Below are 9,396 nucleotides of genomic sequence, written 5' to 3' on the forward strand. Positions count from 1 at the left end.
TAATATTACTTTGTTTAGCAAAAGAAGAAATTATATCCATATTTTGCTTACCTTAAGATTCCTTAGCTTCTCTTTATCAGCACGTCCTGTCTTTAGTTCGTCTGATTCTTTTCCTGTGTGTAGGTCCTTTCTGCTTCTCGTGACAAATTAGTGAATTTACTGACACGTGAACAACAGCTGTTCAGCTCGTCAGGACTTCCCCCCTTGTTCACGGAAGAAATTCACTTACTTAATTAAAAAAAAAAATGAAAAAACAGGACTGGCTGGCTCACCATTGTAAAATAATACTCTTCCTGTATTATTTTTTCCTACTGAGGACTTCGCAAAGTATCAATATCACGATATTCTTATAAAAAAATGTATCTATTTATTCTTGGATTGTCCATTAAAAAGAATCAGATTGCAGCAGGTACATACAATAATTAGTTATAAAGTAATTGTCCATTTGTCCATAATTAGCTTAATTGTTGAGATTCACCCATCTTTCCTTGGATCCTGGCTGGTAAATCATGTCTTTGTCCAGCACGTGTCCAGGCCTACATGTCAGATACTTCTCAGCATGAAGATTCTTCTTGTGGGGTGGGAAGAGCAAGAGAGCCCCCCCCCTTTCTGTACCATGGGCTTTTATAGCCAGTCGTATGGACACCTGTTCTACATATGGTAGTGAACCAAAAATACACACACAAATAGCGCATGTCAACTAGACACGATGGCTGAGGCATAGAACTCAGAAAAATGATTATCGATTAACATTCCAAATGAATTTCCATAATTAACCATTTAACAAGGGCCAATTAAGGCGGTCAAAAGCATTTTCCGCATCAAGACTGTGGAGAAGCGCCCGAGACTTATTCCTATTGACCACATCCACCAGGTCCACAGCCATCCTTGTGTTGTCTCTTCCCTGCCTGAAGGGCACAAACCCCACCTGATCCTTATGAATCATGTGCGGAAGCCAGACATTCAGTCTGTTTGCAAGGAGACGGGTAAATATTTTTAAGTCCGAGTTCAAGAGGGCTATGGGCCTATAGCTGGCGCAGTCAAGGGGATCTCTACCAGCCTTGTGAATTAACACCAAATATGAATGAGACAGCGAGCTAGGAATCGGGGTTCCCGTCAGAAAGGAGTTAAAAAGGTCAACCATATAGGGGAGTAGTATATCCGCAAAAGTTTTATAATATAGATAGGTCAAACCGTCCAGGCCTGGTGACTTACCCAGGGGCAAATCTTTCAAAATGTCAGTTAATTCCTCAAGAGTGATCTGTTAAGGGAATCTTGTGCCTCCGTCAAAAGAACTGGTAGACTAATTTTCCGAAAACAGCTGTCTATCTTTGATCGCATATATTCTGGATTGCCTGCCAGTGGGTCCTGAAGATTATATAATTTCTTATAAAATTTATAAAAGATATTTGACAATTCCCCCGGGTCATAGTGGGTAGTTCCCTCATCGTCTCTAAGAGCCTGAGGAGCCGCGGCCACAGAGTGATCCTGCAATTGCCTAGCCAACAAGGTATGGGCCTTGTTCCCCTTTTCATAATATCTCTGTTTTGAAAATACAAGCATCTTCTCCACTTTACAGATGGAGAGATCCTTCAATTTGTACCTAGTGGCCAACAGCTTCCTCAGAGTCCCAGTTGACGGAGAAGAGGCAAATCTAGGTTCCAGAAGGCGAATCTGAGAATTAAGATTCGAGAAAAATTGCCTTGAATTTTTTTTAAGCCTCGCTCCCTCTGCAATACAGCACCCTCTTATTACCGCCTTATGCGCTTCCCACAAAATAGGAAGGGAGGGCACAGATCCCGAATTTAGTTCAAAATACTGGGTTAAATGATCTGATAAAGATTTTCGAATACAGGGATCCTTTACCAGAAATTCATGCAGTCGCCAGTGACAGGCTCTGGATGAACTGAGACCCAACTTAAAATTTAATATTACCGGCGCATGATTCGACCATGTTATGGACCCCACCTCTACATTCTCTATAATTCTAAGTGTGACAATATTAGCAAAAAAGTAATCAATTCTGGTATGAGTCTGATGCGGATTTGAATAAAAAGTGTAAGCTTTTTCTTTGGGATGATCTATTCTCCACATATCAAAAAGGAAATTTGCCCGGATCAATTTTCTAAATTCCAATGATAATCAGGACGAACCAGCAGATGGAGGGTTCCCCCTCAAGGCAAGCCTATCATTTATTTCTGAGAACGGGATATTAAAGTCCCCCCCCACCAACAATGCCCCAGGCTGCAGCCGTCGAAGGCTAGCTAGAACCTTGCGAATAAAGGGTATTTGGCCCGAATTTGGGGCGTAAATGTTGCACAATATTATTGCTTTGCCCTGAAAAAAGCCCTCCTGTATCAAGAATCTACCTGCCGGGTCCTCATGAGATTTAGAGATTTGAATTGGACATAAAGATGATATAAGTATGGCCACTCCACCCTTTTTATTATTGTTATAGGCAGAGTAGGCAAAAGGGTAATGATGCACCGCAAATCTAAACGTCCCACTCCGGTTATAATGCGTCTCCTGTAAAAAGGCAATGTCCGCTCTCTGAGCCTTCAACTCCTGCAGTGTGAGCCTTCTTTTTCTAGGGGAATTAAGCCCCTTTACATTCAAAGTGATCAACTTAACCATTGCTAGTGAGAAAAGGTGAGCTACTGCTTATAATCATACTCACTGACAATCGTTGCAGCCTCCCGCCCCATAATGACCTGCCAAGGAGCTCCATGAATAACCCCTGCTCTCTTGATAAGGAAAAGAAAAGGTAAAAAGGAGGGAGGGGAAAGACAGTGGGATGCGGGGGAGACACAGACTGAAACAAACCAACATAAAGAGAAAACATGTACAAATATCAATACAGATCAGAACAATTTTCCCAAGAGTAACTCTTGGAAAAGGGTTATTACTGTGGCACAAGGTGAGCCCACTAAGTTTCAAAAACGTAGTATGCAGTTAAGGGAAATCACAATGTTCTTGCTATCCAACAACCCTTTGGAAAAATATATTGGAGGGAGTCCAGAAAAAGGGGAAAAAAAACTTTCCTGTGAGATGAGAAACAATAACCAAAATCCTTGTCCTGAAACCCAAGGAACCCCACTGGGCATTTATAAACAGGTTGTCAAAGTGACACTTTAAAATATTCATTCATTTAAGGCATAGAAAAAAATCAAACATAAGTATCAGAACTTGACGTTGAGTACCGGCTTGTAAGTGAAAAAGAGCGATAAAGACAAAAAGTAAACCCTCTAGCGAAGCCGCTTATGCTCTGGGTTTTACAGTCAACCATAGTTATTCTTATGCACTCCAGAGGACGGGCCCTGCTCCCCAGGCCTGCGAGGCGTCGTTCCCTCTTTGCCCCGCCTCCCCACCTTTTGCCATACGGGAGGTGGAGCCTCCGTGGGGCAAAGATTGTTCCATTCCGGAATGTTCGGTGCTGTTAGTTAGAGGTCCCCACAAAACTTGTCCAAATCCCCCATAGAGCGGAGCGCTGCTGACACCCCATCCCTGCGAGCCATTAAAGCAAAGGGGAAGCCCCATCTATAGGGAATCTTCTTATCCAGGAGCATGCTGAGCAGAGGTTTAAGATGCTTTTGTTACGAACTGCTACAAACACTAAGGAAAGATAGGAAAACTGTCCCTACAATAGGACTAAGCTGATTCCCTACGATGCAGCGGGGGACCTGTTCCTTGTGAACAGACCCGCCTAAGTCCTCGGCTAGTCTGAACACAGATCTATAGATCTAATGGAGGGGTCCCTACAAGAACTAAGGACTGGGATATAGTTGGACACCTCCTAACAGAAATTGTAGCAGAGCAAAGACAAACAAACAAAAAGTACTAGTGGTCAAAAGACCAAGCAAACTACAGAGTAAGGTACAAGGAACCTGGCTAGCTTAAGAGTAAATGTAACACTGAAGTCCAGTAAGGCCAGAAGGGCGGAGCTGGATTATATAGGCAGAAAGTCATGTGACCAACAAAATAGGAAAAAAACTAACAGGAGGGTTCTAACAGTATCCCCTCTTCTATGAGGATCCTCTGGATCCTCCAGGCCCAGGTCTATCAGGAAACCTCCTGTGAAACGCTCCGACAAGTCTAGGAGCAGAGACATCATCCGCCCTTACCCAGGAGTTATCCTCGGGACGGAAACCTTTCCAAGCGACGAGATACTGCAATCTCCCTCTATGCCATCTAGAATTAAGAATGCGAGAAATTTCATATTCACCGTCTTTCACCACCGGAGGAACAGAGACAGTGGCGTCCCTATCAGAAACATCAGCTTTTTTCAATAAGGAAACATGAAACACCGGATTAATCTTCCAGGAGGTAGGAACCTCCAACCTAACAGCAGATTGGTTAACTACCTGAAGCACCTTAAACGGCCTTACAAACTTCGGGCCCAATTTCTTAGAAGGAATCCTCAACCGCAGATTCTTAGAGGACAACCAAACCATGTCACCAACCGTAAACAAAACCTCTTGACTAGTGTTGAGCGATACCTTCCGATATCGGGAAATATCGGATCGGACCGATGCCCAAAAAGTATCGGATATCGCCGATTCCGATACCGATACCGGAAACCAATGCAAGTCAATGGGACAGAAATATCGGAATAAAAATAAACCCTTTCTTTCCTTGTAGGTTAATTCTACATGAAGGAAAACAACTAAGAATAATGTATAATGTATTGGGGGAGGTGGGGGAGACAATAAAGGCATAGAGGTTTAGCCCAATCAAATGGAATAGCAGGAATTAATATTTTTTAAGACGTTCTGAGTTACGGAAATATTGACTATGTTAAGTTTTTTTATATTTTGTCAGATATTTATGTTTCATTACTTCCATGCTCTTCACCTTCTTTTTTACTTCTCCCACACTTTCCCCATTCATCATCCTCAGCATCAGCATCTTTTTCATCAACTTCTTCTTCACCTTCTACATCTTTTTCTTCTTCTTCTTCTTCTTCTTCACCTTCTTCCTATTATTCTTTTTTTTTTACATTCTTCATATTCTTCTTATTCAACTATTATTCTTCATATTTTACTTCTTCATCTTCTTCATCTTCTTCTTCTTCATCATATTCTTATTTGTGACAGGCATTCCTGTAGTTGTTATCTATAAAAGTTTGAACATTACACCTTTCGTTCTGTCCGTCACAAAAGATTTACAACAGGATATGTCCGCGTTCAGTTTGGCCTGCAGCAGCAGGTCTTTTCCAGGGGCACCACGAGGAGGAACAGACTCACCCCCATACACTGCTTAGTCATCTTCTGCTTATAATTTAGATATTATCTTTTGCTCTGATTTTTAGTCTTATGCTTAATGTTCTTCCGCTTTTTGTTCTGCAGCTTCTTGTACTTCTGCTTCTTGGTTATCTGTCTCTTGTTCTTCTGTATCTTGGTGGTTGTCTTCTTCTTCTTTGTCCTCTTGGTCAACTCCTTCAGGGTCATCTTCTTGGTCTTCTTCGGGGTGATCTTCAGGGTCATCGTCTTCAGGGTCGTTGTCTTCCGGGTCCTCGTCTTCGGGGTCCTCGTCTTCAGGGTCATCGTCTTCGGGGTCCTCGTCTTCTTCTGGGTGGTCTTCAGGGTCCTCGTGTTCAGGGTCGTCTTCGGGGTCATCGTCTTCTTCGGGGTCGTCTTCAGGGTCCTCGTCTTCAGGGTCGTCATCTTCGGGGTCCTCGTCTTCTTCGGGTTGGTCTTCAGGGTCCTCGTCTTCAGAGTCCTCGTCTTCGGGGTCCTCGTCTTCTTCGGGTTGGTCTTCAGGGTCCTCGTCTTCAGGGTCCTCGTCTTCGGGGTCCTCGTCTTCTTCGGGGTGGTCTTCAGGGTCCTCGTCTTCAGGGTCCTGGTCAGGGAGATCCAGAGTGATTACCAAGAACCATTTCAAAAAGCTTGAACTTGGAAATGTAGCAGAAGGTACAAGAAGGCTGAGGAACTGCCGAGAACCAGCTGATGGTACTGGAACCTGGATGGGTAGCAGAAGGTACAAGAGCCAATGGAACTACCGAGGACCAGCTGACGGTACTGGAACTCGGTTACTGAGCAGGAGGTACCTGTGCCAGAAAGCACTACCAAGGACCAGCAGACGTTGGTGGAACTTGGATACCGAGAAGGAGGCACCTAAGTCAAAGGCACTGCCGAGAACCAGCTGACGGTACTGGAACCCGGATGGGTAGCAGAAGGTACCCATGTAAAAAAAAGTTGCAAGGCCGCGAGCCGGCCGCAGTACCAAAACCCACAGTCCTACAGGGGGTGCTTGTCCTATTGGCACTATGGAACCAGCCTTCATTGCCAGATCCTGCAGCCCACATAGGAGTCACCTAAACTGCAGGCACCACAGAGTCGGCTAACCCGACCGCAACACGACAGGACAACGCATTGGAGGCAAAGTGACGTTGACACTACCCGGAAACAGCTGGCGTGCTGGAACCAGGCTGGGCAGGAGGGAGTACCTGTGCCAAAGACACCGCTGGGAAACAGCTGGCGGTGCTGGAACCCAGGGTAAATACTAAAGACAGAGTAGAGCCAGAGGCCTAATTGGAGCAAGTTTAAAATCAATAGTAGTGTGAATGTGGACAGAGCAGGAGAATTTGCCGGACACACGGCAGGGAAACAGATGATGTTACTGAACCCCAATAACACGGCAGCAAGCGTTGACTGTGCAGATGGCACTTCTGAGCAGCAACTAGCGGTATTGGAGCCCAGGGTAAATACTAAAAACAGAGGAGCCAGAGGTAATTGGAGCAAGTTTTAAATCAGTAGTACAGTGGATGTGGACAAGGCAGGAGAATTTGCCAGACACACAGCTGGGGATCAACTGACGTTACTGAACCCCAATAACACGGCAGCAAGTGTTGACTGTGCAGACAGCACTTCCGAGCGCCAACTGGCGGTGTTGGAGCTCAGGGATAATACTGAAAACAGAGGAGCCAGAGGTGTAATTGGAGCAACTTTAAAATCTGTAGTAGTGTGAATGAGGACAGAGCAGGAGAAATTGCCGTCCGCACAGCAGGGGAACAGCCGACGTTACTGAACCCCAATAACACGGCAGCAAGTGTTGACTGTGCAGACAGCACTTCTGAGCAGCAACTGGCAGTGTTGGAGCTCAGGGATTACAGTTCAGGTGGTAGAAACATGAACACAACAGGAGACCTGGATACTGTTGCCAACCAATTATTTATTCTGGAAGAGGACTGGCAAATTCATGCAAGATCCAGGCCTTGTTCATTTTGAGAAAAGTAAGCCGGTCAACGTTATCGGAGGATAGTCGCATGCGACGGTCTGTTAGTACACCACCTGCGGCACTAAAGACGCGTTCCGATAATACACTAGCAGCAGGGCAAGCTAGCACCTCCAATGCATACTGGCTAAGCTCTGGCCATGTATCCAGCTTACAGACCCAAAACTTGAAGGGAGAAGAGCCGTCTGGGAGTACACTGAGAGGGCAAGACATGTAGTCTGTCACCATCTGACGGAAACGTTGCCTCCTGCTGACTGGAGCCGTCTGTGATGGTGTAGACATTTGTGGCGGCGGGGACACAAAACTTTGCCACATTTGGGCCATACTGGTCTTGCCTTGTGCTGAGGCGCTGCTTCTGCTCCCTCTTTGTGTAGAGCTTCCTCCACTGTCTCGACGCACTGAGCTGCTTTGTAAAGCACTAGCAGCACTGCTCTCGGTTGGAATGGAGAACATGATGGAATGCACCAGTGCGTCTTGGTACTCCCGCATTTTAGACTCCCGGTTCAACGGTGTTATGAGGCTTTGTAAGTTGTCCCGGTAGCGAAGATCTAGGAGGGTGGACACCCAATAATCAGCCGTGTTGAGAATGTGGGCGATGCGGCGGTCGTTTCTCAGGCACTGCAGCATGAAATCAACCATGTGCTGCAGACTGCCAACTGGCCAAGAAACGCTGTCCCCTGCTTGAGGCGTGATCTCTGCCTGCTCTGCATCACCCCACCCTCGCTCTAGATACTGACTACTAGAGCATTGTGTACCTCCCTCCTCTGGACAGATGTATTCCTCCTCCATTGACTCCTCCTCATCCTCCTCACAAAGTGTCCCCTGCGTAGGCCTTTGTGAGGAACCACGTTGCGCAGACTGTAGAGAATCAGATGGCATTTGTGACTCCTCATGCTCCACCTCTTCCAAAACCTCGTCCCTTAGTGCTTGCAGTGTTTTTTCAAGCAGGCAGATATGGGGGATAGTCATGCTGACTAGTGCATCATCTGCACTCGCCATCCACGTGGAATAATCGAAGGCACACAAAACGTGGCAAATGTCCTTCATAGAGGCCCACTCAGTGGTGGTGAAGTGTGAACGGCGCGCACTGCGACTTGTTTGCGCCTGCTGCAGCTGGTACTCCATTACTGTTACCTGCTGCTCACACAACTCTCCAACATATGTAACGTTGAATTCCACCTGGTGGGTAGGTCACATATGATGCGATGTTCCGGAAGATGTAATCGCCGCTGCAGAGCTGCAATGAGCGATCTTGCGATGCTGGAACGCCGCAAGTGAGGGCACTCTATGTGGACCTTGTGAAGCAGTGCATCAAGATTCGGATAGTCCCTCAAAAAACTCTACACGACCAAGTTGAGCACATGTGCCAGACATGGGATGTGAGTGAGGTTGCCTAGGCCCAGAGCTGCCACCAGATTTCGGGCATTGTCACACACTACCATGCCTGGCTGGAGATTCGCTGGCACAAACCACATGTCGCTCTGCTGCTTGATGGCATTCCAGAGCTCCTGCGCTGTGTGGCTTCGATTCCCCAAAGAAATTAATTTTAATACGGCCTGTTGACCTTTGGCCACGGCTGTGCTCATATCGGTCATCACAGCAGGTAACCGTTCACGGGTCGATGTGGAGGTAGACCGTGACGGCTACTGCAGCGCTGATTCAGAGGAACTGGAGTATGAGGAGGAGCCAGTGTGTACAGACTGGATTCCTGCAATCCTTGGAGTTGGCAGAACACGTACAGCGCCACTCTCAAGATCTGTACCCGGCTCCACAACATTTACCCAATGGGCAGTGAGGAAAAGGTATCGTCCCTGTCCATGCTTACTGGTCCACGCATCGGTGGTCAGGTGGACCTTGCTACTGACGGCGTTTTGTAGCGCATGTTTAATTTTTCCCTCCACATGACGTTGCAGGGCAGGGACAGCTTGCCTGCTGAAATAAAAGCGGCTGGGCACGTTGTATTGTGGGACTGCCAATGCCATAAAGTTACGGAAGGTGTCAGTCTCCACCAGCCTGAATGATAGCATTTCAAGGGCCAGTAGTTTAGCAATGCCAGCATTCAGAGCCTGTGCTCGGGGGTGGTTTGCCGAGTATGGGCGCCTTTTCTCCCATGCCTGTGCTAACGATGGCTGTAGACTGGCCTAGGAGTGTGAGGATGACAGG

Source organism: Phyllobates terribilis, unplaced genomic scaffold, assembly GCF_046119375.1.
Source record: "Phyllobates terribilis strain yellow unplaced genomic scaffold, ASM4611937v1 Scaffold_68__1_contigs__length_7421828, whole genome shotgun sequence".
In the NCBI taxonomy this organism is placed as follows: domain Eukaryota; kingdom Metazoa; phylum Chordata; class Amphibia; order Anura; family Dendrobatidae; genus Phyllobates; species Phyllobates terribilis.